The 25,118-nt window shown below is 38.3% G+C and overlaps 1 protein-coding gene across 1 annotated transcript in view; it reads left to right on the forward strand.

Annotated features, from left to right (window-relative positions):
* Nucleotides 1-255: 255 nt before the first annotated feature.
* LOC128688848 (zinc finger protein 585B) overlaps nt 256-25,118 on the forward strand; it is a 96,458-nt gene continuing 71,595 nt past the window's right edge. The window contains exons 1-2 of the mRNA XM_070085648.1: nt 256-439; nt 8,389-8,477. The gene's annotated coding sequence lies outside the window, so the exon portion shown is untranslated. The remainder of the gene's footprint in view (nt 440-8,388; nt 8,478-25,118) is intronic.

The following is a 25,118-nucleotide window of genomic DNA, read 5'->3' on the forward strand; positions in this document are numbered from 1 at the left end:
TCTGAAGTCTCTAGTACAGAATACGAGTAGTAAAGATATGCATGTTTCTTACAGGAGGATTATAAGTCGCATGGAAGTATAATGCCATCAATGTGTTTCCCCATAAGAAAAAAAAGTGACGTTAGAGTTACCATGTTACTCATTTAATAAGAAGGAGAGTAATCATATAGGTGTATATATATGATTGTGTTTATGCAGAGGCTCAAAGGTGTATGAAGGGTGTATGTGTTGAGTAGTAAAATGCGGGAGTTAGATAGTAATAAATGTGGGTAGTTAGAGTGTGGGTGGGAGGCGGCAGCGGCGGCACTGCCGCCCTCACACAGCCTACTAAACAAAGATACAGTACCTCTACCCGTCATAACATTAACCAAGTGCAGCCTCCTCTCCTAGGCCTCCGTGGGCCGACCTACTCCATGACAGTGACCGGAGGTGTGTCAAGGTGAGAGGCATGAGATATAAACGTTAGACGAGGATAATACCGGCCACAGCCACCTCTTGTCACACCTGCTACTCAAGCTTACTCTTCCTCTAGTCTTATTTCGGACCATCATTATTCCTCTTGTTAACTAAGCATTTCTAGACCCAGCTCGTATCTAATTTTACAGTCAGTTTAGACACAGTACAGATTGTGTGTTGGTATATTTTGTCATGTTTGTCTCAATTACACCAGGAAATGCTTTCCTTACATAATTTTAACTTCCAAACAGTTATCATTGAGTAAATCTTGATTGTTTAACTATATATATATATATATATATATATATATATATATATATATATATATATATATATATATATATATATATATATATATATATATATATATATATATATATATATATATATATATATATATATATATATATATATATATATATATATATATATATATATATATATATATATATATATATATATATATATATATATATATATATATATATATATATATATATATATATATATATATATATATATATATATATATATATATATATATATATATATATATATATATATATATATATATATATATATATATATATATATATATATATATATATATATATATATATATATATATATATATATATATATATATATATATATATATATATATATATATATATATATATATATATATATATATATATATATATATATATATATATATATATATATATATATATATAAACCACACTGGACCAATACCTTGGCGTGTAGCATGAGCTACACGTTTGATCCAAGGCAGCCAGCTTTCAGGGAGAAGGCTTACAGCTTTTCATCTCATCCCCTGCATGCTCTCGCGAATTCCTTGCATTGTTCAAATCTCTAGTAAGGCTGATGCATGCAGGGGATGAGATGAAAAGCTGTAAGCCTTCTCCCTGAAAGCTGGCTGCCTTGGATCAAACGTGTAGCGCAAGCTACACGCCAAGGTATTGTCCAGTGTGGGTAGATTGGTAAAGCACTGCGTACCTTGTCCTAAGGTTCGTAGGTTCGAGTCTCCTTCAGCCAGAGATCAGTGTTTATATATATATATATATATATATATATATATATATATATATATATATATATATATATATATATATATATATATATATATATATATATATATATATATATATATATATATATATATATATATATATATATATATATATATATATATATATATATATATATATATATATATATATATATATATATATATATATATATATATATATATATATATATATAAGATAAAACCAATATTGCAAACTAGAAATACCGCAGGAAATAGCAAACAAGAGGACTCCAATAGCAATAGTGAGGATAACTTACCAAAAACAACTGGTGGGAGCTCCATTGTTGGTGCTAGGGAGGATAGAAGTAAGACAGGGAAACATGCACCAACAGGGAATACAGTCACAGAAACCCAAGGCAAGCGGAAACCAAGCCTGTGCACATACTATGCACTTGGTATCTGCTGGCATGGGAAATCTGGAAAAACAGATGGGACATGCAACTATGACCACCCTAGAAAATGCCATGCCCATATGACAACAGGAAAATGCAAACTCCCTTCCTGTAAGCTTTTTCACCCTGAAATGTGTACCTCTTCAGTACAGGAAAGACTGTGCTATAACTTAAATTGCCAGGCATACCATCTAAAGGGGACAAAAAGATACAAAACATCCAGGCCATGGGAAAACCTGGGTAGCCACAGCCACTCAAGAGGGAGAGGTTTTTTAGTGCCAGGAAGGAAAAAAAACTGGCAGGAAATGGCAGAAATCGTACACCAAATCCAGTCATTCCTGGAGTGGAACCACAGTCGATGGCCTCCACTCCAAACCAACAGATACAGATACTAATGCCGGAAAAAAAATCCCCCCCCAGTACCAACAATACCACCAGTCCGATAACATTCTTCTTTGCAAATATACAGGGTCTAAAGCCAGCAACAAACAACAAAATACCTTTCATCCGTGGACTGCTTGCAGAGGCAAAGGCAATGTTCGCGGCTTTCACTGAGACCCACATAAAGGATCACTTGGACAACGAAATATGGATCCCAGGTTACAACCTATACAGATGTGACAGAGTGAACAGGCAAAAGGGGGGGGGTTGGCCTGTACATTGCAGAGTCACTTGTTTGCACAGAACTGCTTAATGCCTCAAATGACGTAGTGGAAGTTTTAGCAGTAAAGGTCGAGAACCAAAACCTAGTCATTGTGGTAGTTTACAAGCCTCCGGATGCAACATCCCAGCAATTCCAGGAACAGCTGTTAAAAATTGACCACTGTCTGGAAAATCTTCCAGCTCCTGCACCCAACATCTTGCTCCTGGGGGATTTCAACTTAAGGCACCTAAAATGGAGGAATATAGCAAATAATATTGTTGCAGTAATAACACCAGGAGGCAGCTCTGATGAAAACTCACACTCACACGAGCTTTTAAATCTCTGCACAAAATTCAATTTAAACCAGCAAATAATAGAGCCTACTAGACTGGAGAATACACTAGACCTCATCTTCACTAACAATGATGATCTGATAAGAAATGTCACCATATCAAAAACAATATACTCAGATCACAACATAATTGAGGTTCAGACATGTATGCGTGGAGCCCCAGACCGACAAAATGAGACTAGTCACGAGGGAGCATTCACCAAATTCAACTTCAATAACAAAAACATAAAGTGGGACCAAGTAAACCAAGTCCTAACCGATATAAGCTGGGAAGATATACTAAGCAACACAGACCCAAACTTATGCCTAGAACAGATTAACTCGGTGGCACTCGATGTATGCACAAGGCTTATTCCTCTAAGAAAAAGGAGGAGTAGATGTAAAATAGAAAGAGACAGGCGCTCCCTTTACAGGCGACGGAAAAGAATAACAGAGCGGCTAAAAGAGGTCAATATATCTGAAATGCGCAGGGAGACACTGGTCAGAGAAATAGCAAGCATCGAACTTAAGCTAAAAGAATCCTTTAGGAGTCAGGAATCGCGGGAAGAACTAAAAGCTATAAATGAAATCGAAAGAAACCCAAAGTATTTCTTCTCCTATGCCAAATCAAAATCGAGAACAACGTCCAGTATTGGGCCCCTACTTAAACAAGATGGGTCCCACACAGATGATAGCAAGGAAATGAGTGAGCTACTCAAGTCCCAATATGACTCAGTTTTTAGCAAGCCGCTAACCAGACTGAGAGTTGAAGATCAAAATTAATTTTTTATGAGAGAGCCACAAAATTTGATTAACACAAGCCTATCCGATGTTATCCTGACGCCAAATGACTTCGAACAGGCGATAAATGACATGCCCATGCACTCTGCCCCAGGGCCAGACTCATGGAACTCTGCGTTCATCAAGAACTGCAAGAAGCCCCTATCACGAGCCTTTTCCATCCTATGGAGAGGGAGCATGGACACGGGGGTCGTCCCTCAGTTACTAAAAACAACAGACATAGCCCCACTCCACAAAGGGGGCAGTAAAGCAACAGCAAAGAACTATAGACCAATAGCACTAACATCCCATATCATAAAAATCTTTGAAATGGTCCTAAGAAGCAAGATAACCACCCATCTAGAAACCCATCAGTTACACAACCCAGGGCAACATGGGTTTAGAACAGGTCGCTCCTGTCTGTCTCAACTACTGGATCACTACGACAAGGTCCTAAATGCACTAGAAGGCAAAAAGAATGCAGATGTAATATATACAGACTTTGCAAAAGCCTTCGACAAGTGTGACCATGGCGTAATAGCGCACAAAATGCGCGCTAAAGGAATAACACGAAAAGTCGGTCGATGGATCTATAATTTCCTCACTAACAGAACACAGAGAGTAGTCGTCAACAGAGTAAAGTCCGAGGCAGCTACGGTGAAAAGCTCTGTTCCACAAGGCACAGTACTAGCTCCCATCTTGTTCCTCATCCTCATATCCGACATAGACAAGGATGTCAGCCACAGCACCGTGTCTTCCTTTGCGGATGACACCCGAATCTGCATGACAGTGTCTTCCATTGCAGACACTGCAAGGCTCCAGGCGGACATCAACCAAATCTTTCAGTGGGCTGCAGAAAACAATATGAAGTTCAACGATGAGAAATTTAAATAATTCAGATATGGTAAACATGAGGAAATTAAATCTTCATCAGAGTACAAAACAAATTCTGGCCACAAAATAGAGCGAAACACCAACGTCAAAGACCTGGGAGTGATTATGTCAGAGGATCTCACCTTCAAGGACCATAACATTGTATCAATCGCATCTGCTAGAAAAATGACAGGATGGATAATGAGAACCTTCAAAACTAGGGAGGCCAAGCCCATGATGACACTCTTCAGGTCACTTGTTCTATCTAGGCTGGAATATTGCTGCACACTAACAGCACCTTTCAAGGAAGGTGAAATTGCCGACCTAGAAAATGTACAGAGAACTTTCACGGCGCGCATAACGGAGATAAAACACCTCAATTACTGGGAGCGCTTGAGGTTTCTAAACCTGTATTCCCTGGAACGCAGGAGGGAGAGATACATGATTATATACACCTGGAAAGTCCTAGAGGGACTAGTACCGAACTTGCACACGAAAATCACTCACTACGAAAGCAAAAGACTTGGCAGACGATGCACCATCCCCCCAATGAAAAGCAGGGGTGTCACTAGCACGTTAAGAGACCATACAATAAGTGTCAGGGGCCCGAGACTGTTCAACTGCCTCCCAGCACACATAAGGGGGATTACCAACAGACCCCTGGCAGTCTTCAAGCTGGCACTGGACAAGCACCTAAAGTCAGTTCCTGATCAGCCGGGCTGTGGCTCGTACGTTGGTTTGCGTGCAGCCAGCAGCAACAGCCTGGTTGATCAGGCTCTGATCCACCAGGAGGCCTGGTCACCGACCGGGCCGCGGGGGCGTTGACCCCCGAAACTCTCTCCAGGTAAACTCTCCAGGTATATATATATATATATATATATATATATATATATATATATATATATATATATATACACATACATATATATATATATATACATACATGTATACATATATACATACATACCATACATACATACCATACATACATACATACATACATACATACATACATACATGCATGCATGCATGCATGCATGCACGCAACCACAAATAGGTGAATACATATATATGTATGCACTGACCTAGACATATACATACATACAAAGTGGAACAATCTGGAGTGAAGTAGTAGGGGTAGAATCTATACATAGCTTTAAGAAGAGGTATGATAAGGCTCTTGGAGCCAGGAGAGTAGACCAGTGATGAGGCAGGGCCAGGAGCTGTGATTCGACTCCTGCAACCACATATAAGTGAGTATGTACATTATACAGTACATACACATATTATTTTTAAAATAATGTGCCTAATATTTATTTATTTATTTATTTATTAATTTGAACATGATACAGTGAAGTACAAAAAAATATAGTTAAATCCAGCATGCCAAAGCCCCTTGTATGCATAGCATTATGGGCAGGCTTAAAATTAACTTAAGATTAACTAAGCAATGATACATTCAGTGGTACAAAAATTATTGTAAAACAGATAACAATTTAGTACAAATGAGTATTACAAAGACAGGTTATATGGTCATTTACTGTACTTTAGTAATGCAAGTCTGTGGCCCAATAAATAAAGAAATATACATGCCCTTGACTTATATTTTTTTTTAATGATCCAGGATAACCCAAGAGATTAGATTTTGCCACCGAAGTGGCTAGTTTAATGTGCACCCGATATCCATCCTGTGGACGGTAGCGCAAGAGCATATGGATACACAAAAGGCCTAGGAACTAGGCCCGAAAGGGTTAACAGGTGTACATATGGGTTTTTATTTATCTACATATCTATAGTTCACTTATCTGTTACAAGCAAATTTAGAAAATTTGCTTAGTATATCTGGTATCTTATTTTCATTAATAAGATATCTTGACATGTCACATAGGTTATTATACTGTCTGTCTCTGTATTCCTCAATAAGTGAACAATTAAGCACATAGTGTTCAAGACAGTGACCATATGCCTGATCACATAATTTACATTTAGTTTGATCATCATCTGTGTGTCTCCCAAACTGCCAGAAGTACTTGTAACCAAGCCTAAGCCTGGCCACTACAACATCAGTCAGTCTGTTCACATTGCAAGTTGCTCCATAAACATACTGATCTATGTTCATGTTTTCATAGTGGGTTATAGATCTACTCAGGCTTCTAACTGCATTCCTATAACAATCATTTTCATTATTTACTTCTCTCCTAATATTATTCCTAATGCTAGACACAGTTATACCAAAGTTATATTCTACATTCTCCTTCTGGGTACTCTTCTTGGCTAACATATCAACTTTATCATGAATGAGTAATAGGATAACCCAAGAAAGCTGAGTATTATAGGTTTTCCAAAAGGATGGGACAGACATCAGTCGACTAACTTCAGATTATCAGTTTACTGCAAGGCAAATATAATAGTTATCAGGAGACTTTCATACATTTTGCTCCACCCAGGATTGAGCCTGGGTTCATTCACTTGTGATAAGATAAGATAAGATAAGATAGGATTTCGTTCGGATTTTTAACCTCGGAGGGTTAGCCACCCAGGATAACCCAAGAAAGTCAGTGCGTCATCGAGGACTGTCTAACTTATTTCCATTGGGGTCCTTAATCTTGTCCCCCAGGATGCGACCCACACCAGTCGACTAACACCCAGGTACCTATTTGCTGCTAGGTGAACAGGACAACAGGTGTAAGGAAACGTGTCGAAATGTTTCCACCCGCCGGGAATCGAACCCGGGCCCCTCCGTGTGTGAAGCGGGAGCTTTAGCCACCAGGCCACCGGGCCACCTAACCGAACACTACAGCTGAACTAAGGAGATACCTGCTCTTTTGATACTATGTCATTACTTTTTTTTTGTATCATTGCTATTTTCTTCATTATCCTGTAAGATGGTCTTATATCATTTTTTTTCTTTTGAGTTTTGACTATCATTGAATGTTGGTCCAAGGAGGAAATTTGGAATTATTGTATGTTTTATAACATCTATAATCTTTCTTCACCACAGATTAAAGAGTTGTTTCTTGTGCAAATTATTATTTTGGGAGATACTAGAAAAAATAGAGCCTTTATGTATTTTGTCTTGAATATTATGCTGGGGCCAATCAACAGTTAGTATTTTAGTCATTCAGTGCACCTAGACAATTGCTACAAATGTAAATAAAGGCACTCATCTCATATCTGCTGATAATGGAGTAAGTTAGATTCTGCTGCATTAGGTCATGCTGGGTCATGTTATGTTAGGTTCCATTTAAGTTTTGTTAGATTTTCCAATTGCACAACATTAACCGTGGCAGAACTAAATTAATATTGAATATCTTAAAGCTATATATATTTGTCACCAAAGTAGTATGTTGAGTACCAATATTCAGTTATTCCCTGAACCCCTCAAGGAAAGTTCCTTGATGTTGGTGAGGGGCTCTTGATCTAGGGATTTGGATCTGTGCTCCAATTCTCTGAATTAAGCCTGCATACCTTCCACATTCCCCCCTACCCCCCATAAGTGCTGCATAATCCTACAGGTTTAGAGGTTTAGTGCTCCCCTTGCTGCAGGATTTTTTTTTATACTGTGCACACTGACCACACAGACCCATTCTCTCACATATGGGCCTACCAGCTTTCTCCCGCTTGATTTGAAGCCGCTAGACTTTTTGAGTATATATACGTCAAACACATTGGCTCGTAAGACGTATATATACGACCAAAACAGTCAAAGGGTTAAATTGATAAATTTTGAAAATTATGTAAAAATGACAGATTTTGTAAACTTCTCTTCTAAGCTTTAATATCTCTCTATAATCGTCAGAGGAGAGAACAATGATGTTCAAGATGCAAGTACAGCACACCAACTGCTGCTGTACGTGACTACACTGAATGATCAAATTGAGGGGAAAGGTGGGTTTTTCCAAGTCTGTTAAGATTCATATGTATATAGATTTTTTTTTGCGAACAGTTGGTATTTCTAATATACTATTAAATATGTATATTAAAATTCTGATTGTAGTCTAAATATTGCCTGAAAAGCTGCATGCAATATGGGCTTTGTTGAAATATTATTACTGTATTAGTAATTTACATCTTTGTACCACACCTATGATTGTAATACCGTATTTTTTCAAATGCAGTATGTATAGTTTCATTTGATCTGGCGTGCGTTCAGTTCTGCAAATAAGTTCTCTTGAAAAATGCCCCACTCCAGAACTATTAATAAAAATACGATAATTTGCCTACCATTTTCTTATTTTTCTTATTAATTTTTGGTGGGAATCTTTTTTGAGAATGTGAGGTTGTGTTCCCGTATACCTTTACCTTTGATATACGAGCCTGGCCCATGGTCGGGCTCCAATAGTAGTGAAACTCTCGAAACTCTTCAAAGATATATTAAAGGTATATCTTTGATGAGTTTCAAGAGTCTTACTACTGTGAAAATAAATGGTATAAAATACTGACAAAATGGAAACATAAACACATATGCAGTTTAATGTGATCCTTTATTGACAATGTTTCGCCCACACAGTGGGCTTTTTCAAGTCACTGTGTGGGCGAAACGTTGTCAATAAAGGATCACATTAAACTGTATATGTGTTTGTTTCCAGAGTCTTACTACTCTTGGAAAATACTGAAAAAATATCTCAAATCTATGTATGTAGGGTTTTCAGGTGAGAAAGCAAACTGAATTAAATATTACTTAGAACATAATCCAAAGGTTTATACAGTGGCCACAAAATAGAGCGAAACACCAACGTCAAAGACCTGGGAGTGATCATGTCGGAGGATCTCACCTTCAAGGACCATAACATTGTATCAATCGCATCTGCTAGAAAAATGACAGGATGGATAATGAGAACCTTCAAAACTAGGGAGGCCAAACCCATGATGACACTCTTCAGGTCACTTGTTCTATCTAGGCTGGAATATTGCTGCACACTAACAGCACCTTTCAAGGCAGGTGAAATTGCTGACATAGAAAATGTACAGAGAACCTTCACGGCGCGCATAACGGAGATAAAACACCTCAATTACTGGGAGCGCTTGAGGTTCCTGAACCTGTATTCCCTGGAACGCAGGCGGGAGAGATACATGATTATATACACCTGGAAAATCCTAGAGGGACTAGTACCGAACTTGCACACGAAAATCACTCACTGTGAAAGCAAAAGACTTGGCAGACGATGCAACATCCCCCCAATGAAAAGCAGGGGTGTCACTAGCACGTTAAGAGACCATACAATAAGTGTCAGGGGCCCAAGACTGTTCAACTGCCTCCCAGCATACATAAGGGGGATTACCAACAGACCCCTGGCAGTCTTGAAGCTGGCACTGGACAAGCACCTAAAGTCGGTTCCTGACTAGCCGGGCTGTGGCTCGTACGTTGGTTTGCGTGCAGCCAGCAGCAACAGCCTGGTTGATCAGGCTCTGATCCACCAGGAGGCCTGGTCACAGATCGGGCCGCGGGGGCGTTGACCCCCGGAACTCTCTCCAGGTAAACTCCAGTGGAACTTCTGCTTACGAGTACCCAACCATGCACGTTTTTCAGGATGCAAGTTGCCGCTCGGTCGATTTTTTGCTCCTGGATACAAGCCAAAATTAAGGTTGCGAACTTTCCCCTTAAGGGCGGTTCCTTGCTGCTGGTGAAGGGCTCTTGATCTAGGGAATTGTAACTTTGCTCCAGTTCCCTAAATTAAGCCTGAATACCTTCCATCCCCTCTGCCCCACAGGTACAGGTACAGTGCTTCCCCATTATAATAAATTATATACTATAATATAATACATATAATAATAATATAATAATAATAATAATACTATAATAATAATACTATAATAATAATAATACTATAATAATAATACTATAATAACAAGTGAGCTTCAGAACACTGCCACTAGATGGCAGTGAATACCACAAGAGCGCTTACCATCACAAGTGCACGTGCTTACCTCGCAGTGGAAGGATTTCTCTTGTGTTTTGCTTATGTTTTGTGCAGTTATTTTGCCAAATTTCTTCTTTCTAACCATGGATCCTAAGAAAGTAAGTGCAAAGGACAGTGCTGAGAAGAAAAAGAGGCTGATGTCCATGGAAGTCAAGTATGAAATCATTGATAAACACAAGTGAGGGGAAGCATGGGAAGATTTTTTCAGAGTGGGAGTGGGAATGGCCTCCACCACTTGTCACATAATGATGTATTTCATTCATTCTAGAGTATATACCAGGTTTCTATGCTTATATTGTTTATTATATCATATTAGATGAATTGTGATAGATAAATAAGCCATAGAGTTGATATTAGCATCATATTGAAATATTTTGTCCTGCCTCCTGAGAGCAGGAATTCCTCTGGAACGGATTAATGGCATTTCAGCTAATTTAAATGAGAAAAATTGACTCAGCATACAAGCAGATTGGGTTACGAGCTAGGCCACGGAACGGATTAAACTTGTAAGTAGAGGTTCCACTGTAATTATCTTGTCTTTTGTTTCCAAATTTGTGTTATACTAGAGAATATTGTCCAGCAGACACTCTTAACAGGAAGTACAAATAAGAGACATGCAAGTAACTACAATAGAAAATAATTTGTCAGAGAAGTGACTATTAATTTTATAATCATTTTAAAAACTTACAGAATTTATTTATTTATTTATTTATTTATTTATTTAATAATATGAACATACATACAGAGGTACAAAAAAATACAGGTAAGAGCAGCATGCCAAAGCCACTTGTATGCATAGCATTACGGGCAGGCTTAAAATTAACTTAAGATTAGCTAAGCAATGATGTAATCTGTGATAAAACATTATTGTAAACAGATAACAACAAAGTACAAATGAGTATTACAAAGACAGGTCATATGGTTGCATGCATTGCTGTACATTCAGTAGAATGGAGTATTCTGTTAGGTAGTGTATTTAAAAAATAGCAAAGTTAGATTGGGTCTTAGGTTTAACATTTATGTGATATAATTATGAGAAACATTTAAGATATACAATTTATAAGGTTCAGTTATTCAGTATTTATTTGGTTTTGGGTGAGTAAGTGATCTTTGAGAAGAGACTTGAATTTATAAACAGGTAGTGTTTCTTTTATATTTACAGGTAATGAATTCCAGATTTTAGGGCCTTTTATGTGCATTGAGTTTTTGCATAGTGTGAGATGGACACGAGGAACATCAAAGAGTGATCTGTGCCTTGTGTTATGGTCATGGGTTCTATTGAGGTTGGCAAGGAGATGTTTGAGGGAGGGTTAATATCAGAGTTAAGTGTTCTATGTATGTAATAGGTGCAGTAATAAGTATGGATGTTTTGTATGGTGAGTAGGTTTAGTGTTTTGAATATTGGTGGAGTGTGCTGCCTGTAGTGGGAATTTGTTATCATTCTGACTGCAGCCTTTTGTTGGGTAATTAGTGGTCTGAGATGGTTAATTGTTGTTGAGCCCCATGCACAAATTCCATAGGTGAGATAGGGGTAAATAAGAGAGTGATATAGGGCCAGGAGGGCTGACTGTGGAACATAGTACCGGATCTTCGATAGTATGCCTACGGTCTTGGAAATTTTCTTAGAAATTTGTTGTATATGTGTATGAAATTTGAGTCTATTGTCAAGGTAGATTCCTAAGAATTTTCCCTCTGTTAGCTTTGTGATAGGTGATCCGTTTATCATTATGTTAAGAGGGACATCTGTAGCTCTGTTACCAAACTGACTGAAGTAGGTTTTGTCAATGTTTAGTGTAAGTTTGTTAGTCCTCATCCAGGTAGATATTTTCTGTAATTCGGTATTTACAGTATTGGCTAGCATGACTGGGCTCGGGTGAGAGAAGACGTATGTAGTGTCATCTGCAAATAGTGTGGGTTTGAGTAATTGCGAAGCATTTGGTAGGTCATTTATGTATAGGAGAAAGAGAAGAGGGCCAAGGACACTTCCCTGTGGGACACCAACTGTAATTGGTTGTGCGGAAGAGTTTGCCCCATTTTTTTTTTTTTTTTTTTTCAACAAGTCGGCCGTTTCCCACCGAGGTAGGGTGACCCAAAAAAAAAAAGAAAGAAAATCCCCAAAAAGAAAATACTTTCATCATCATTCAACACTTTCACCACACTCGCACATTATCACTGTTTTTGCAGAGGTGCTCAGAATACAACAGTCTAGAAGCACACACATATAAAGATACACAACATATCCCTCCAAACTGCCAATATCCCAAACCCCTCCTTTAAAGTGCAGGCATTGTACTTCCCATTTCCAGGACTCAAGTCCGACTATATGAAAATAACCGGTTTCCCTGAATCCCTTCACTAAATATTACCCTGCTCACACTCCAACAGATCGTCAGGTCCCAAGTACCATTCGTCTCCATTCACTCCTATCTAACACGCTCACGCACGCTTGCTGGAAGTCCAAGCCCCTTGCCCACAAAACCTCCTTTACCCCCTCTCCAACCCTTTCGAGGACGACCCCTACCCCGCCTTCCTTCCCCTATAGATTTATATGCTTTCCATGTCATTCTACTTTGATCCATTCTCTCTAAATGACCAAACCACCTCAACAACCCCTCTTCTGCCCTCTGACTAATACTTTTATTAACTCCACACCTTCTCCTAATTTCCACACTCCGAATTTTCTGCATAATATTTACACCGCACATTGCCCTTAAACAGGACATCTCCACTGCCTCCAACCGTCTCCTCGCTGCTGCATTTACCACCCAAGCTTCACACCCATATAAGAGTGTTGGTACTACTATACTTTCATACATTCCCTTCTTTGCCTCCATAGATAACGTTTTTTGACTCCACATATACCTCAACGCACCACTCACCTTTTTTCCCTCATCAATTCTATGATTAACCTCATCCTTCATAAATCCATCCGCCGACACGTCAACTCCCAAGTATCTGAAAACATTCACTTCTTCCATACTCCTCCTCCCCAATTTGATATCCAATTTTTCTTTATCTAAATCATTTGACACCCTCATCACCTTACTCTTTTCTATGTTCACTTTCAACTTTCTACCTTTACACACATTCCCAAACTCATCCACTAACCTTTGCAATTTTTCTTTAGAATCTCCCATAAGCACAGTATCATCAGCAAAAAGTAACTGTGTCAATTCCCATTTTGAATTTGATTCCCCAAAATTTAATCCCACCCCTCTCCTGAACACCCTAGCATTTACTTCCTTTACAACCCCATCTATAAATATATTAAACAACCATGGTGACATTACACATCCCTGTCTAAGACCTACTTTTACCGGGAAGTAGTCTCCCTCTCTTCTACACACCCTAACCTGAGCCTCACTATCCTCATAAAAACTCTTTACAGCATTTAATAACTTACCACCTATTCCATATACTTGCAACATCTGCCACATTGCTCCTCTATCCACTCTTATCATATGCCTTTTCTAAATCCATAAATGCAATAAAAACTTCCCTACCTTTATCTAAATACTGTTCACATATATGCTTCAATGTAAACACTTGATTTACACATCCCCTACCCACTCTGAAACCTCCTTGTTCATCCGCAATCCTACATTCTGTCTTACCTCTAATTCTTTCAATTATAACCCTACCGTACACTTTTCCTGGTATACTCAGTAAGCTTATTCCTCTATAATTTTTACAGTCTCTTTTGTCCCCTTTCCCTTTATATAAAGGGACTATACATGCTCTCTGCCAATCCCTAGGTACCTTCCCCTCTTTCATACATTTATTAAACAAAAGTACCAACCACTCCAACACTATATCCCCCCCTGCTTTTAACATTTCTGTCATGATCCCATCAGTTCCAGCTGCTTTACCCCCTTTCATTTTACGTAATGCCTCACGTACCTCCCCCACACTTACATTCTGCTCTTCTTCACTCCTAAAAGATGGTATACCTCCCTGACCAGTGCATGAAATTACTGCCCCATTTGTGTACACATATTGCCTTCTGTTGCTGAGGTATGACTTGAGGTAGTTGAGGGAGTGCCCTCTTATACCATAGTGTGACAATTTTATGTGGAGCAAGTCATGTTCAACTGTATCAAAAGCTTTACGTAAGTCAATGAAGATCCCCAGTAGGACTTCTTTTTTCTCTATTGCAGTGTATATATCTTCTAGCATGTGTATAATAGCATCATTAGTATTTTTATTAGGCCTGAATCCAAATTGGTAGGGGTTGAGTATGTTTTGGGAGATGAGGTAGGAGTAGATTCGTTTATGAATTAATTTTTCGAAGATTTTTGAGAGAGGGTGTAAGTTGGATATTGGCCTATAGTTATTCAAGTCTGTTTGGTCTCCTCCTTTATGGATCGGGGTGACCCTTGCTATTTTGAGAACTGTAGGGAAGGTAGAGGATTCAATGGATTTGTTAAAGAGTGTTGCAATGATTGGTGATAGCACTTGTGACACTTTTTTGTATATAAAGGGTGGTAAGGTATTTAAATCTCCTGTCTTGTTTTTTAGGGTGTTGATAATAAGGGAGACTTCGTATGGGTTAGTCGGAGCTAGGAACAGTGTGTTCGGGTAGTTGCCTAGTTGCCAGTGAGGTAGTCATGTGGTGGGGTATCTGAGCTTGGGATTTTATTGGCTAGGTGTTTTCTTATAGTGGAGAAGAAATCATTGAGTCTGTTTGCTGTTTCTGTTGGTGGGAGTTGGGGTTCATCTGATTTTGCTAATTTAATTTCGCTATTTCGTGATATCTTTTTAATTCCTAGAATTTCTGATAGGGTTTTCCAGGTCTTTTTTATATCACCTCGTAAGTTGGATATTTTGTTGTCATAATACAATTTTTTTTGCCCTTCTTATCAGGCTGGTTAGGATTGACGAGTAACGTTTTGTTTGGTCTCTGGTGATGTGACCCATTCTGTACTGTTTTTCATATAGGTGTTTTGTATTTATGGATTTGAGAATGCTGGGTGTTAGCCAGGGACTGTTCAGTCTCTTAGCTGTCATCTGTTTAGTTTTTTTAGGGCAGTGCTTGTTATAGAGGTATTGGGTCTTTTTTAGAAAATTATTAATACTTTCGTCAATATCTGTATAGATTTCTAGCTCAGTGTGCCAGTCAATGTTTGTTACTGCTGTTGTGAAGTTATTAATGGCTGCATCATTGTGAAGTCTGAAAGTGACTTTAGTAGTGTCTTGGGGTGATTTACCAAGAGTTGTTATGAGGAAAGTAGGGTAGTGGTCTGTGGTATTATCTATGATTATGCCTGATTTTAAAGGGGATATGGTGTTGGTCCAGATGTGGTCAAGTAGGGAAACACTGGTCTCTGTAACTCTTGTAGGTTTTGTTACTGTTGGTAGCAACATGCAGTTACTCATTGTGTTTGTGAATTCAGTAATGTGTGGGTCCTGGTCTTGCAGGAGATTTATATTGAAGTCACCTGAGAGTAGTAAGTGATTTTTGTTCATGCGTGCATCAGTTATCATACTTCCTAGGTTTTGACTAAAATGGCTAATGTTTGACTGTGGAACTCTGTAGATGTTTATCAATGTGAGAGGTTTTTGTAGGTATTTGGATTTGAATTTAGCTATTATAAATTCCCCATGTTCATCCCTTGTGCAAGTATTAGTGATACATTCTAGTTGGTCTGAGTAGTATATAGCTGTGCCACCCCCTTGTTGGTCTGGCCTATAGTTGTGTATGGCTGTGTAACCAGGAATGGCATAGACATCAGTAGTATCAGGCTTTAGCCAGGTTTCAGTTAGTGTAATGATGGACATATTGGCATGCAAGGAATTTAGTAATGCTATGAGGTCATCGTAATGCTTGCTTAACCCTTTCAGGGTCCGTCCCGTAGATCTACGGCTTTACGTTCAGGGTCCAAACCGTAGATCTACGCCATGAGCTCAGCTCACTCTGATAAACTGTGAGTGGTACATTTGGGCCTAGATATGAGAGAATACATCTATGTGGTATGTGTGCACCACATAAAACAGATCCTGCAGCACACTGTGTATAATGAGAGAAAAAAAATGAAATCATGATTTTTCGATTAAAACAGCAACTTTGCAGTGTTTTTTCGTATGTTTTTTATAGTTGTATTTGCGATTTCTTGGTCTCATTTGATAGAATTGAAGACATATTACAGAAATAGAGATGATTTTGATTGGTTTTAGCAGTGGAAATGGCTTGAAACTGAGCTCAAAGTAGCAGAAATGTTAAATTTTTGCCGATATTCAAGAGTAAACAAACGACCTCACACGTCTAATACACGCCAGCTGGTGGGTCTAATATACATTCACAAATGTGGTGATGATATTTATACAATTATTACAATATTGCATAACAGTAAATCTTCTATTTTTTGGTGTGAATAAAAATTCATTATGTGAATAAAAAATCAAAATGGAATTTATTTGTAAAGCCTCAAAACATAACTAATGAACAGAGGAAATGTTAGTTTAGTGCCAGGAATGCCTACATTGTTTATTCTGGACCCTATTTTGAAATTGGAATATTTTGAACTTTGTGTTAAATTGGCCAAATTAACAATTTCCGATCACTTTATTTTGTAGTTGAAACAGTTGACTTGGCGATTTCTTGTGCTCAATCGATAGAATAGAAGTAATACTAGTGAAATAGCTAAGAATTTGGTTGATTGGAATAATGTAATTGGCCTAAAATGGGAGTCAAAGTCGGCAAAATCGCCGATTCGTAAATATCGCTGACACATCAAAATTCGCGAGAGCATAATTTCGTCAATTTTCCACCAAATTTCGTACTTTTTGTTTTATTACTTTCACAAAAAGATTCTCTACGATTTCATAAGAGAAAATAACAAATTTTTTTTTTGAAAATTCTAGGACACTGGTGCGTGACTCCAGATTTGGGCCTTGGACCCTGAAAGGGTTAAAGATCTGATATTGTAGTTAAAGACAGTTATGTTGTTGTTGGCTCTGAGGAGTGCCTTTGATTGTTCTGCTGTGTAGTAATTACAGTAACTGTTTGATTCATTCAAGTCATTAAATAAGAGGTTGGTATCAGGATCAATGCTTGTAATCATAAGATTTGTAGTGAATCTATAGTTAGAATTAAGTATAAAACAAAGTAAATATTCTAAAGCTAAAAAATAGCACCTGAATTATTTAACAAATGTAAAAATAATGAGCTAAGGTAGTTTTTTAAAGCTAAAATAAAGGAGACAATATAAAAGGGACTAAAATAATTTGTGGTGAACAAATAAAGTGATGATCAAATAATGGAGCTTGGGAATATGATAGTAGGTAGTACTTTAAAGGTAATTCTTTAAAGTTAGAATTAGGGAAAACAATATAAAAGGGACTAATATAAGTTGTGGTGAACAATAAAGTGGTAATCAAATAAATGAGTTTTGGAATATAATGGCAAAATAGTGAACTTATTACACTTTAGCACCTGAGAATAGCACCTTGATTATTTTAACAATTGTGAATATATGAACTAGGGTAGTTATATAAAGCTAAAATAAAGGAGAAAATATATAAGGGACTAAATTAAGTAATGGTAAACAAAGTTAAATGGACAGATAGTCACTATGAAATAATATTGGTTTAGGAGTAAGATCTGATTTGTAATATTAAATAAGTTGAGCAGTTTATTGCACAATAAAAATTTAAAAAATATGAGGTAGTTGGTACTAGCTAGCAAAAGATAGTTTTGGGACTTGCAAAAAAGTAATTGGAATATACGCTAATTGCAAACACAATAAAAGGTGACTAAAACAAGTAGTGGTAAACAAAATTAAATGGACAGGTAAGAACGATGAATAATAATAATTTGGAGTAAGATTTGACTTGTAACAAAATTATGAGCAATTAATAGCAGTAAGAAAGAAGAATACTTTTTTATTAACCCTTTCTGGGTCCAAAGGCAAAATCTCAAGGGGTGCCCCAGTGTCCAAGAAATTTTGAAAAAAATTAATTATTTTTTCTTACAAAATTAAAGATAATAATTTTGTGAAGGTAATAAAACAAAAAAAAAATCTGATGAGTACTTACCGAGATGTAGAGGCGGGAAGTTGACCCAAAATGACCAGGTGGCAACAACATCAGCGAGTTCTGCAAAATCGCATTTCTTTATTTTACTTATTTTATCCTTTTTCTTTTCTAATTTTTTTCTTTTTCTACTTACATTTGTGACCTGTGAGACCAATACTGTATGTAATGTATATATATACACTCATTGTATTGAACACAGTAACTGCACTGAAGTTATTATTATTGTGGAAAATTAAAATTAGCTGGATGAATCTCATTAGATACATACTAGTAATTTAATAAAAATAACAAAGATAATTATTCTTTATCAAGGTTACAGAGACATGTAGGAATTTTAGGGCATCCTAGGTAGCAAAAAATGTCCCCCTTTGATACCTACTACTCTCATATCTCCACAAGTCACTCTGGACCTATATTAATTTCAACTGAAATATACATCACCAGGAATTCTGGTAAAACATTAATATATAGGTACCGTGTTTGACGTATATACAGTGGACCCATGACCAATGATGGCATCGTATAATGTTAAATCCGACTAGCGATACAGTTTAATGCAAAAATTTTGCCTTGACTAGTGCTAAAAACTCGACCAACGCGATTCATTCCGTTCGAGATGCCTCCACATGTGGCCTGAGTGCGCCTCACTTGTACCGTGGGTGACAGTGTTTACAAACCAGCCAGCCACCGCGGTCGCATCCAAACATACAATCGGAACATTTCATATCACAGCGTTTTTAGTGATTGCACCTGCAAAATAAGTCACCATGGGCCCCAAGAAAGCTTCTAGTGCCAACCCTACAGCAAAAAGGGTGAGAATTACTATGGATATGAAGAAAGAGATCATTGTTAAGTATGAAAGTGGAGTGCGTGTCTCCGAGCTGGCCAGGTTGTACACAAAACCCCAATCAACCATCGCTACTATTGTGGCCAAGAAAACGGCAATCAAGAAAGCTGTTCTTGCCAAAGGTGCAACTATGTTTTCGAAACTGAGATCGCAAGTGATAGAAGATGTTGAGGGACTGTTATTGGTGTGGATAAACGAAAAACAGATAGTAGGAGATAGCATCTCTCAAGTGATCATATGTGAAAAGGCTAAGAAGTTGCATGACGATCGAATTAAAAAAATGCCTGCAACTAGTGGTGATGTAAGTGAATTTAAGGCCAGCAAAGGTTGGTTTGAGAGATTTAAGAATCGTAGTGGCATACATAGTGTGATAAGGAATAGTGAGGCTACCAGTTCGGACCACAAAGCAGCTGAAAAATATGTGCAGGAATTCAAGGAGTACATAGACAGTGAAGGACTGAAACCTGAACAAGTGTTTAATTGTGATGAAACAGGCATGTTTTGGAAGAAAATGCCAAGCAGGACGTACATTACTCAGGAGGAAAAGGCACTCCCAGGACATAAGCCTATGAAAGACAGGCTTACTCTGTTGATGTGTGCTAATGCTAGTGGTGATTGCAAAGTGAAGCCTTTATTGGTGTATCACTCTGAAACTCCCAGAGTGTTCAGGAAAAACAATGTCCTCAAGGCTAATTTGTGTGTGCTGTGGAGGGCAAACAGTAAGGCATGGGTCACTAGGGACTTTTTTTATGGCTGGTTACACCATGCATTTGCCCCCACTGTGAAAAATTACCTCCTGGAAAATAAATTGGACCTTAAGTGCCTCCTGGTATTAGACAGTGCTCCTGGTCATCCTTCAGACTTGGCAGAGCGACTTTCTGGGGACATGAGCTTCATCAAAGTCAAGTTTTTGCCTCCTAATACCACTCCTCTCCTGCAGCCCATGGACCAGCAGGTCATTGCAAACTTCAAAAAACTCTACACAAAAGCTATGTTTGAAAGGTGCTTTGTAGTGACCTCAGAAACTCAATTGACTCTAAGAGAGTTTTGGAGAGATCACTTTAGCATCGTCAATTGTGTAAACATTATAGGTAAGGCTTGGGAGGAAGTGACTAAGAGGACCTTGAACTCTGCTTGGAAGAAACTGTGGCCAGAATGTGTAGACAAAAGGGACTTTGAAGGATTTGAGGCTAACCCTGAGAAGCCTATGCCATTTGTGGAATCAATTGTGGCATTGGGGAAGTCCTTGGGGTTGGAGGTTAGTGGGAAGGATGTGGAAGAGTTGGTGGAGGAGGACAATGAAGAACTAACCACTGATGAGCTGCAAGATCATCTTCAACAGCAAGAGGCCAGACCTGAGGAAACTGCTCCGGAGGAGGGGATAGAGAAATTGAAGAGGTTGTCTACTTCAAAGATTAAGGAAATGTGTGCAATGTGGCTTAAAGTGCAAACCTTTTTTGATGAAAATCACCCTTACACAGCTATTGCAAGCCATGCTGGTGACTATTACACTGACACTGTTGTGAAACACTTTAGGAATGTCATAAAGGAACGGGAGGTACAGACCTCTATGGACAGATATGTTGTGCGACAGAAGTCCAGTGACTGAACTGGTCCTATTGGCATTAAGAGAAGAAGGGAAGTAACCCCGGAAAAGGACTTGCCACCTCAAGTCCTAATGGAAGGGGATTTCCCTTCTAAACCCTAACACCATCCACACTCTTCCTTCCTCCCATCCCATCAATCATCACCAGATCTTCAATAAAGGTAAGTGTCATGTAATTGTACATGTCTTCTTCAGTTTGTGTGTATTAAAATTAATATTTCATGTGGTAAATTTTTTTGTTTTCAATACTTTGGGGTGTCAGGAACAGATTAATTTGATTTCCATTATTTCTTATGGGGAAAATTAACTCGACTAACGATTATTTCGACTAACGATGAGCTCTCAGGAATGGATTAATATCGTTGGTCGAGGGTCCACTGTATACTCATAAATTCTAGCGGCTTCAAATCAAGCAGGAGAAAGCTGGTAGGCCCACATGTGAGAGAATGGGTCTGTGTGGTCAGTGTGCACCACATAAAAAAAATCCTGCACCACGCAGTGCATAATGAGAAAAAAAAAACTCCGACCATTTTTTTTTTAATTAAAATGCTGACTTTGTGGTCTATTTTCGTATAGTATTTATGGTTGTATTCTCGTTTTCTTGGTCTCGTTTGATAGAATGGAAAACATATTATAGAAATAGAGGAGATTTTGATTGGTTTTCCTATAAAAAGAACCTGGAAATGGAGCTCAAAGTAGGGGAAATGTTTGATTTTTCCCTATGTTCAAAAGTAAACAAATGATGTCATTGTGAAATGAATGTCCAACTAGCCATTCTAATATGCAGTCATGAATAGGTTGACATTATTTGTACAATTATTACAGTATTGCAGTAGTCTGCATAACAGTAAATCTTCTATTTTTTTGTTTGAATAAAAATTCAAAATAGAAAGCAAGAGTAATATCAGAGGGACCTGGAGACATGACTGATGAACAAAGAAAATGTTATTTTAGAGCCAGGAATGTCTGCATTGTTCATTCTGGACCTTATTTTGAAATTGTCATATTTTTTAATTTTTGTGAAATTGCCCAAATTGCAAATTTCTGACCAAATTATTGGGTAGTTGAAATTGGTAAATGGGCAGTTTCTTGTACTCATCGATAGAAAAAACGGAGTTCTAAAGAAATAGCTATGAGTTTGGTCGACTGGAACAATGGAATTAGCCAAAAATAGGACTCAAAATGGGTGAAATCGCCGATTTGTAAATATTGCCGAGGTCGCTAACTTTGAGAGAGCGTAATTCCGTCAGTTTTCCATCAACTTTTGTGTTTTTGGTGTCATTACAATCGGGAAAAGATTCTCTATCATTTCATAAGAAATTTTTTTTTTTTTTTTTAAATTTTGCGACACCAGGAGACACCTCAGGATTGGGGGTTACGACAGTCAAGAGGTTAAATTTAATAAATGACTACATATACATTGAAGGAGAATTTATAATAATAACACTCACCAATTTCTGGAGATTACCTGGTGTGTCATACACAAACCCCTGCCTAAAATATGAAGAAATTACTGGCCAGAATTCCAACATAAATATAGACATTACTCAACTGGGGTGATTTTATCCTCATCCTACCTAATTACGGAGTCCTGTCCAGTTGTCTAATTATCACATTCTGCAGGACTGCAAATCCAACAATTTCGGCTCCTATTTGAGAGGTTTTAAACACAATTTAACCTCTGGAGTGACGAAAATTCTTCGGATTTTCACTAACGTTCTCCTGCTCAGTTCAAAAACAATGGCATCCTACCTCCCAAGCGACGCTCACACCGTCGCTGGTTCCTTTATTTATTTACAAATTAAATTTTATTAATTATATTACATTTCATCAATTTACATACAAAATACACTGTATTTTTGGAAAATGTACATTATTTTCCACAATTATAATATTGTTTACCAGTATTGTTTACAACAATAAACATGCACAAATGTTGTATATTACTAATGTTCTATTTTATATTTACATATGTACAGTCACTGGACATGTTTCTAGAACTGCTGCAGTCTGTGGAAGTCCTTGAAACAAAGTATCATGCACAGAGGTACCTTACATTCCTTGCACATAAACCGAGTGTCTTTGCGTCTTTGTTGCTGTCGTTTTGTTTGTGCACAGACAACACATCTCTTCTGAGCCCATTTCTTCTTAGTTGCAGGAAGCTGTATTAGGAAGTGATCACCTTCCCTCCTCAAACGCTTGGGTATTTCCCGAGGAGTTCGAGGACTGTTTTGTATAGCAGGTGTTGTTACCTGGTACTTCATTATGAGGTGTCTGACAGCAGACAACTCATAATTATATTATATTATATATGCATTGAGCATTGAAATGTCCATGAGATGGAAGAAAAGTTTCATGTACCACTTGTAACTCTTATGAACACAATCCACAAAGCCAGTCTGCTTGTCGCAGTTGTCAACCAAATGCATGTTTTGTGTATAATCAGTCACTGTTACTGGTTTTTGAATATGTTCATTGGTCACTCTATCAACTTTGCCACTGTCTTTCATTTCGTTAGGGTGAATGGTTGTCAACAATGTGACATCTCGTTTGTCATGCCACCGTAATGCCGTGACGTCATTGGCAGTAAACACTTGCACCTCACCAGCACGAGTGCCTGCGTTGAACCTGGGCATGTGTTTACAATTAGATTGCACTGTACCACACACATCTGTCATGTTCACACGCAAGAAATCACTGAGTAAAGGTCTTGTGTACCAGTTATCAGTATATAATGTATGCCCCTTACCAAGATAAGGTGCCATTGTGTTTCTCAATACATCACCTGAGATACCCAATAACATCCTGGTATCTTTTAATGTTTTACTTCCCATTTATACAATAATATCCAATACCAAGCCACTGTCACAGTCACAGAGTACAAACAGTTTTATACCAGAGCGTTTCCTCTTGCTCGGTATATACTGCTTGAACGACAGTCTACCTTTGAACAAAATCAAAGACTCGTCAATCACAAGATTCTTGAATGGATAAAAGTACATGTTGAACTTTTGTTTCAGATACATACAAACATTTCTAATCTTGTATAACCTGTCACCTCTGTCAGGCCTAGTTTTGTCAGAGAAGCGCAACATACATAAGAGTAAGATAAACCTGTTCACTGGGATGATTTCACTGAAGGCCGGGGTACAAATTAGCCAATCTGTGGACCAGTATGATTTTATATTATGCTTATAGACATGAGGCGTAAGCATTATTGTTGCAAGAAGCAAATACATTTCAGCCACAGTTGTCTCTTTCCACCAGTGTAGTCTTGACTGTAGTGATATCGTATTTGCCATTGTGTACTCAAAATACTTGTTGCTTTCCCTGACAATAGTTTCCATCAAGGGCTGGTCAAAGAATAGTTCAGAGAATTCCAGTTCACTTGCAGTGTTCCCAAGGGAACAAGCTGGTAGTATTCCACTTTGAAAGTGATCAAACTGATGGGGAGTGGGAACAAAATTGGAATTTTGCTGCCAATCCCAGATCCGGTTTGCTGGTGGATACTGGGCATCATAAGCTGGTTGTGGTTGTAGTTGTAGTGTGGTGAATGACACTCCTTGTCCTTGATCTGACAAGTCAGCAGCGTGGATCCCAGCCTGGGCTGGAGAGTCATGCATAGCCGTGGCACTGCCACCACCACCACTACTATCACCACCAATACCACCAGCTACTGATGCCTGTGGTCTATCCATGCCAAGTGTAGCCACATCATCCTCACTTTTACTCTCTATTCCTGGTGTTTACCTGGAGTTTACCTGGAGAGAGTTTCGGGGGTCAACGCCCCCGCGGCCCGGTCGGTGACCAGGCCTCCTGGTGGATCAGAGCCTGATCAACCAGGCTGTTGCTGCTGGCTGCACGCAAACCAACGTACGAGCCACAGCCCGGCTGATCAGGAACTGACTTTAGGTGCTTGTCCAGTGCCAGCTTGAAGACTGCCAGGGGTCTGTTGGTAATCCCCCTTATGTGTGCTGGGAGGCAGTTGAACAGTCTCGGGCCCCTGACACTTATTGTATGGTCTCTTAACGTGCTAGTGACACCCCTGCTTTTCATTGGGGGGATGGTGCATCGTCTGCCAAGTCTTTTGCTTTCGTAGTGAGTGATTTTCGTGTGCAAGT

This window comes from Cherax quadricarinatus, chromosome 16 (genome assembly GCF_038502225.1).
Source record: "Cherax quadricarinatus isolate ZL_2023a chromosome 16, ASM3850222v1, whole genome shotgun sequence".
In the NCBI taxonomy this organism is placed as follows: domain Eukaryota; kingdom Metazoa; phylum Arthropoda; class Malacostraca; order Decapoda; family Parastacidae; genus Cherax; species Cherax quadricarinatus.